The sequence below is a fragment of the Podarcis raffonei genome, chromosome 8, assembly GCF_027172205.1.
Source record: "Podarcis raffonei isolate rPodRaf1 chromosome 8, rPodRaf1.pri, whole genome shotgun sequence".
Classification (NCBI taxonomy): Eukaryota; Metazoa; Chordata; class Lepidosauria; order Squamata; family Lacertidae; genus Podarcis; species Podarcis raffonei.
Window position 1 is genome coordinate 59,373,007 of NC_070609.1, and position 8,312 is coordinate 59,381,318.

Consider the following 8,312-nt stretch of genomic DNA (forward strand, 5'->3'; position numbering starts at 1 on the left):
ACAGAAGATGCCAGGTTCCATCCCTGGCATCTGTAGGCAGGGGGTGGGAAAAACTCCTGCCAGAATTGCTGTCAGTCGCAGTAGACAATATTGAGCAAGATGGACCAATGAACTATGGGAATTGTAGCTCCATGAAGGGAATTGGGGTCTCCTAACACCTCTTAGCACCCCTAACAATCAGTTCCCATAATACTTTGGGGGAATCCATGACTGTTTGCAGTGAAGGTAGCCTCTGGCTCCCCTTACTGTTGGTTTCTGTGGGATGCTACCCTACCAGCCCCAATGGGCACCAGCCATCACTGGTCTTATGATCCACCACCTGAATTCTGAAGTGGTATGGTCCATCCTAAACTTTATCACCTCTAAGGAAATTAGACCACATAATCCACAACTGGGGGAAGAGACATAGCTCTTCTCCCTGCTTCCTTCCTAGGTAGTCTATGTGGTTTGTCCTCTGAAATACTCAGGAATTCTCCCAAGGGGCTCACAGTTGTCCACAGAGCCACGGGATCTAATTTATCACAAATCTCCACCTATCATTCCTGCTTGCTCCACAACCAATTGGGTCTGTACCATCTCTCGTTCTCCCCTCCTTCCCTCTGCCCAGGCATTTACCCTCCCTCAACTGAATACAAAGTGAACAACACAATGGAGACCGAGCAGCCATCGCTACTGATATATCTGAGTTTCATGCCTGGGGTCAGATTAAAGGTATTAATAACAAACATCGCTTGATTGCAATGGATTTGCAGCAAGCAGCTTTGAAATCAAATGGCATTGAGAGAACTGTCTATGACTAAACTGGGGATATGCTGTGAATTCTAACAGGCTGCTCAGATTGGAAGGAAATGTCCAAATTCTACACATGGAAACTTTGCAACACCCAATCAGCATGGAGCAGCAATGCATGAACATAGCCTACTTTAGCTTGAAACATCAGGCGTATTACAAACAGGAGAGGTTGTCAAACTCAGTAAGTTATGAGAGTTTAGCACCAGAATAGTTTATTTAATCTTAATCATAGGACTGTCAGGGTTTATAAGAGCACAGTGCTAAAACCTTCTTCAGAAGCACTTGCTAATCTTACTTGCAAAGCTCCTATTTAGACAGCATCGACAGAAGCATTTTAAAATTTCACAGAATAACCAGCCATTCTGGGGTGTGTGTTTTTTAACCCCCACCCCCACCATTTGTAATTTGCTAAACCACAGAGCAATAAATACATAACCATTAAGACCCTGTTGCAAAAAAAATAATACTGTTTATCTTGAATAATGATGGCAGCCAACAACAGCAGCAGTTTAAAGCAAATGATGTTTCAAGATTTAACCAATGATAGGAATTGACTGGTGAAGTGTAACTACTATACAAGACATCTCTAAGTAAAGGGTTGAAGGGAGAGGGGGCAAGGAATGGGAAACCAGTAAAGGGGATGCCCAGAAACTAAGTGCTCCATGATTTCTTGAATTTACTCCCTACCCCGTATAACAGGAGTGGACAACCTTTGGTCTTGCAGGTGTTGCTGAACCACAACTCCCATCATCCCCAGCAAGCATAGCCCGTTGATGGTGTGAGTTGCAGACCAGCAACATCCAGAGGGTCACAGGTTTCCCAATCCTGCTAAATAGCTATAGCATTCATTGTCTCAGATTCTTTCAGATTCATAGATAAGTAAAATCCATTTTAGGGTCAAACTAGATGTGACACTATTCATGTGATTAACAATTGCACAGATTTGTTTTAAAAAGTAAATTCCAAGCTCCTAAAAAGAAGATAGAATCTCCCTCTCCCTCCACCCCCCTGTGGTTTTAGTTGGCTTTAACCCTTTCCCCTCCATTGTTGTCCTGATCCAGATCTGGGCTCTTGCAGCTGCCATTTGAATTGGGGGTGAAGTTCCAACTAATGCTAATTACAATTGAGATTGGAACCATGAGGGGCAAAGAGTTACACCAGAGTTCCAATCTGGAATGGGCTCCCACACACACGACATATCATAGAAATTGCTTGAATGATTAAAAATAATAATATCCAAAACATTTGGAGGATACTACCCGACAAAGGCTGTGTTTTAGATTGGACTTTGGTGCTACATCATAAGAACATAAAAGCTGTCCTGATGCATCAGGTCAATGACCCCATCTAGTCCAGCATCCTGTTGTCATGGTCCAGTTTATTTACGAGTGATCGAAGGCTGAGGACATCAGGACTGGGGTCAAGACGGCGGGGTGGGAGCAGGAATGAGGGTCCAGAAGCCAGGAGTCCGAGAAACCAAGGGTCTGAGGGTCAGGTAGCAAGGAGTCATGAAGTCAAGGGTCCAAGGATCAGGGAGCAAGGAGTCACAAAGCCAAAGGCAGGAAGCGTGTTGCTGTGGCTAAGAGTGAAAAGGGAAATGCTGACCTTTTATCCCTTCTGGGCTCTTGCCACCAGCTGCTGTGAGTTACCAATCAGCCTCACCTGTGCGGCCGCGCCTTGCCTCTTCAGAACAAACTTAGGAAGGCCCCAGTCCTGCGAAGCCCTACTGGTCACAGGGCCTGGCTCTTGCACACACTCCTGACACCTGTTCTCACAGTAGCCAAATAGATGCCTGTGGGAAGCTCCTAAGCAGAACCTGAGTGCAGCAGCACTCTTCCCACTTATGATTCCCAGCAATGGGCATTCAGAAGCATTACTGCCTCTGACAGTGTAGGGAGGACATAACCATCGTAGTGGTGGCCAATGATAGCCTTAGCCACTATGAATTTGTCTAATCCCTCTTTTAAAGCTGTACAAGTTGGTGGCCATCACTGCATCCAGCAGGAGCGAGTTCCAAAGTAACGATGTGCTGCATGACAAACAACTTTCTTTGGTCTGCCCTGAATATTCCAAATTCCAACTTCACTGGATGTCCCTGAGTTTTGGTGTTATGAGAAGTAAGACAAAAACTCTTCTCTTTCTGCTTTCTCTACACAATACATGATTTTTCACTGCCCAGCAGGACAAAAGTAATGTAAACTTAGGGAAACTGCAAGAACAAAAACCGATAAGGTCAAAGTGAGGATAATAAATTGGAAGGTTGAGTGGAAATTAGGAGGAATGTAGATATCATTATCTCTCCTTCCTTCTATCACACCCCTCTCTTTTTATCTAGGAGTCAGATAATTCAGAACAACAATTTAGCTGAACGAAAGGTGATTAGCAAGACCATCCTGTAGCCCTGTTTGTTTTACACATGAGGCTGATTGGGTTATATATATTTTTTTTTAAATAAATTTTTATTAATTTTCCAACACATATTAAATAACAATACAAAACAATACAAAAACAAACACACATATAAACATGTATAATTTCTTAACCTTCTTTTCCTTAAACCTTCTTTCAGCGACTTCCCCATACCTCCTTTTTCTGCATCCTTGTTTTAAATTTTTCCAGCAACCTCTAATTTTATTTACTTATGGCACTTCCTTTAAATCCTTTTTCCCATGTCCAATTGTTTATCGCTGCAATTCTATTTTGCATTACTCAAAACATTTTAGCACTCATTAATTTTACAACAGTTCTTAAGGTAAACTTTAAATTTCTTCCAGTCTTCTTCCACCGTCTCTTTCCCTTGGTCTCGGATTCTGCCAGTCATCTCAGCCAATCCCATGTAGTCAATCACCTTCGTCTGCCATTCTTCCAGTGTGGGTAGTTCTTGTGTCTTCCAGTACTTTGCTAAAAGTACTCTTGCTGCTGTTGTCGCATACATAAAAAACATCCTATCTTTCTTTGACACCAATTGGCCTACCATGCCCAAGAGAAAGGCTGATTGGGTTATATAGAGACACTTTAAGCAGACTCCAAAGGGATGTTGTATTAATATGAGCCAGACTCAGAAGGAATGGGCCTTGAATGTGAACAAAGGCAGTTATTAAAATGATCATAAAATGTGGCAATTAACTCAGCACTTTTCTGTCCATACATTTTCCAAATGCTTTATGAAAGCCATTCTGCCAAATTCTCTCATGCAGCAATCATTATGAGAGAGAGGACAAAACGAAGGCACAGTAGCGAAGACAGGACTGTCAGGAGAGAAGACAACGGCACTGTGTGTAGAGCAAGGATCCAGGTCTAGCAGTGCTGATTATGCAGTTTTTGCTGCAAAGGCCCTGCAAGTATGGCAGAGGGGCAGAGCAAGGATGAACCTGCAGGTTCTTATTATGTTCTTATGTACTTGTACATCAGGTGACCGTTAACCTGTTCACTCAACATCCATATGAACCTGCCCAGGCTCTGAGGTCTTTGGGGCAGGCCCTTCTTTCAGCCCTGAGACCCTCATAGGCATGCTTGGCGAGGATGCAGAAGAGAGGCTTCTTGGTGGCTCCTCCCAGACTTTGGAACTCCTTTCCTAGAGAGGCTAGACTGGCCCTGTCCTTGCTGTCCTGCTGGCAGGTGAAGATTGTTTTATTCCAGCAGACCTTTGGGAACTGATTTTTTTTTAAGGAATGGCTTTTAATAGTGCTATGTTGATTTCACAACTTGTATTTTAATAATTCAACACATTTTTAATGCAACTTTCTCTAATACAATGCCTTTTTATATGTTATTTTCACGAATGCATTCATTTTAATGCATATTTTAACCTAGTGTATGCAACTTTGTAAACATTGGTTGGTTGGAGAACCGCATTGCAAAATTCAGCTAAGTGTGAATTTCAAAGGATCGTAGAATTGTAGAGCTGGAAGGGACCACTAGGATCATCTAGTCTAACCCACTGCAATACAGTGTACCTTGGTTTTCGAACAGCTTAGTTCTTGAACGTTTGGGCTCCTGAATGTCACAAACCCAGAAGTGACTGTTCCGCTTTGCGAACTATTTTTGAAAGCCAAACATCTGATGGGGCTTCTGTGGCTTCTGATTGGCTGCAGGACCTTCCTGCAGCCAACCAGAAACCGTGATTTCATTTTCAAACATTTTGGAAGTTGAACGGACTTCCGGAATGGATTCCATTCAACTGCCAAGGTATGACTGTACAGGAATCTTTTGCCCAACATGGAGTTTGAACCCGCGACACTGAGATTAAGAGTTTCATGCTCTACCATCGGAGGTATTTCAGATGGTTGTGTTAGAGTGCTCAAACTGTTTTAGAAAATGCACATTTGATGGATTCACCTTTAAATGTGAACTGAATTGAATTTCTCTCTCGTTTCTACTTGCCACTGTTTCTTCTCTTGATTTTAAAATTTTATTTACTGTGCTACTAATGCGATCCGCCAGTGAAGCCAGACGTCCTTCAGTGACTGGCTCATTTCTCTGATGCAGGTTTAAGCACTACCATTTGGTTGTGCATCTGAACAACCTGAACTGATTTCCCAAGAAGGTTTTCATGTGTTAAAAAAGAAAGAAAGTAGGGATGCTTTCAGGATCCCCATCATCTGAATTTCAGAGTTCTGAAAAAACAAAATAAAATAAATTACCCATTGTGCAACATTGATGGCCGTTGACCCATGATGGGGCCTTTTCAGTGGTGGTTCCCTATTTTAGGGAATGCCCTCCCTGGTGAGGAGGTATGTCTCGCTCTCCCGTATTACCGACTTTCCAGAGGAGGTTAAAAACATTCCTATTTACCTAACATTTGATAGCTGAAAGACACTGTTCCTGGCATCTCCAAGATCACTGGTTTTAGAATGTTTTAAACTTTTTCATAGTATATATATTTTAAACAATTGCTTTATTATTGATGTGCCAGGGTATACATTGATTGACTGATTGATTGAATAATAATAATATAAAACAATATGAATCACATCAAGATTGCTTCTATGGTTTGGCAATGTTCTATCAATGTGCATGTGCACTTTGGTAATGAAGCGGGAACCTACATCGTCACCTGAGGACCTTCTTCAGGTGCCTCCTCCACAGGAGGTCCGGATGGTGGCAACACAAGAATGGGACTTTTCAGGGGTGGCTGCCAACTTATGGAATACTCTCACTGGGAATGATTACCTGGAGCTATCATTTCATATCTTTAGGAATCAGGCAGAAGCATTCCTTTTCCAGCAGGCCTTTGGCTTTTTAGTATCTGTTTCCTTGAGTGGGTGGGATGTTTTAATTCAGCTTTTTAAAAAATGGAATTCCTGACCCCCACGTGCATTGGTGAAACACACATAAGCCCACTCAGCCCTGCCCTGCCCCGCCTCCATTCCACCCCCTTTTCTGGTCACTTCTCGGTCACTGTGATGCCTGTATGTTGGGGAAAGCAGGCACAATGAATATATTCAGGGGGGAAAACACCACACAGAATTTAGAAAAATTGCTTGTAAAATAGTGTACTCTAGACAAAATTGTATACACAAATGTGTGTGCTAGGAGACACATGTAAGAAAACGCTGGCTTTTTGTGTGAGAGAGGGGTTTTAAAATTAAAAAAATAAACATTAAAATAAATTACAATCTGATGTCAAAATGTGGCGAAATGAACTTAAAACTTGAAAAACAAGCAACGGAGAGAAACCTAAACCGACAAATTTGTCCATCTCAATAATGGAGCGAAGGAGACAAAAACTGTGACCAGAGGTGCCTCCTTTATTTCTGGAATTAATTTTAGAGACTGTTCAAGTTAAACTGGAATTTGGAAGGTGTGGCCTGCAGTAAGCTCATGAAAGACTAAAGTGAGGCTGGGGAACATTTGGCCCTCCAGCTGTTGCTGAATGACAACAGGAATCGTGTCTGATTCTTGGCCACAAAGCCTGTGTGGTGTAGTGGTTAGGAGCAGTAGATTCGTAATCTGGGGAACCGGGTTCGTGTCTCCGCTCCTCCACATGCAGCTGCTGGGTGACCTTGGGCCAGTCACACTTCTTTGAAGTCTCCCAGCCCCACTCACCTCACAGAGTGTTTGTTGTGGGGAAGAAGGGAAAGGAGAATGTTAGCCGCTTTGAGACTCCTTTGGGTAGTGATAAAGCAGGATATAAAATCCAAACTCTTCTTCTTCTTCTGGGGCTGATGGCAGTTGGAGTCCAGTAACACGTTGCAGGGCCACAGGTTCCCCATTCCTGGAATAAAATAACTGATCACAGACAGCCGAAAGGATCAAGCCTGCCCAACAACCACCATCGCAACAAGGGTGTGGCTTTGTGAAATGTTCTGAGCCTTGCTTAACTTTGATTTCCCACCATCCTCTGCACTTTACAGCCTAGGTGGCTTCTTAAGCACTAGGCTTGCGTGGAGCCATCAAGCAAGGCACCGTGGGTAAGATGACAAAGGAAGGCACACCACCGTGAATCTCCTTTATTATTACTACCAGCAGCCATTGAGCAGCCAGAGTTGATATTTGTGGCTTCGAGCCGTTTGTGGGAGAACATTTTCCATTAACGCAGGCCTGGTTTTGAGTAAACTGCAATGATACATGGAGCGTTTTCTTTCTTTTAGGTCATAAACTTTTAAAGGAATCTGTCTCGGCCCAGGTTGGGAAGCTCAGAGATAACTGAGTTCACCTTTTGGGGGGCTTTAGGACTTGGAAAAGGAGTTGTGCGAGGTGCGGGGAGAAGAGAGTTTGTGGCTCTTTATTAGCTCTTGCCTGGAAGAAATATAAGAGGAGATTTCCATATGCATTTCTTTCTTCTTTTCCCTAAATGCTTCCTCTCCCCACCCCCAGTGGTACCGTATACATTTCAAATGGAGCTGTGAAACACTCCCCACCTCACAACTCCAGATTTTCAAGATGCAACACAGGCAATTATTTAATATGATATTTGCAGTAAGCATTCTACACACAAAATATCAGGGGGCATAAAAATCCCGCATCTCCTCCTCCTCCTCCTCCTCCTTATTTATTTATATCCTGCCTTCACCCCAGACCGGGACTCAGGGCTACTTGTTAGCATCCATTTGTCTCAAGAGACAATGGAGTGTGCCTCTGAGGGTGAAGTCAAACAGCTGTGTTAGCAGCACCTGGGTTGTAAGCCAGGGCAGTGTTTATGGAAGTCCTGGGCTGCCCAGATGACAAGACCCCCCTCTCAACCTCGCTGATGTGATCCAAACGAAAGCAGAGCAATACACCGGGCACCAGCTTGGCTGCAGAAGTTGCTGGAAGGGGGCATAGAAGACTCCACTCTGGATTTGTGTACTGTTTGTTTCTTAGCCTTTTCTTCTCCCAAAGAAGGCAGTGGAGGTTTAGATTCAGAGTTTTCCTTCTTCTAGATAGGCTGCCTTCTTAGGCTGTGCACCTGTCCCTCACCTCCCTCTACAGTATGTGCAGAAACTGCCTTCTTGACCATTGGACCCACTATTGGTCTCATCCGCTCAGTCCGCTGGAACCTGTCTTCACATGCAGGGAAAGTCCCTAACTCACTGAGA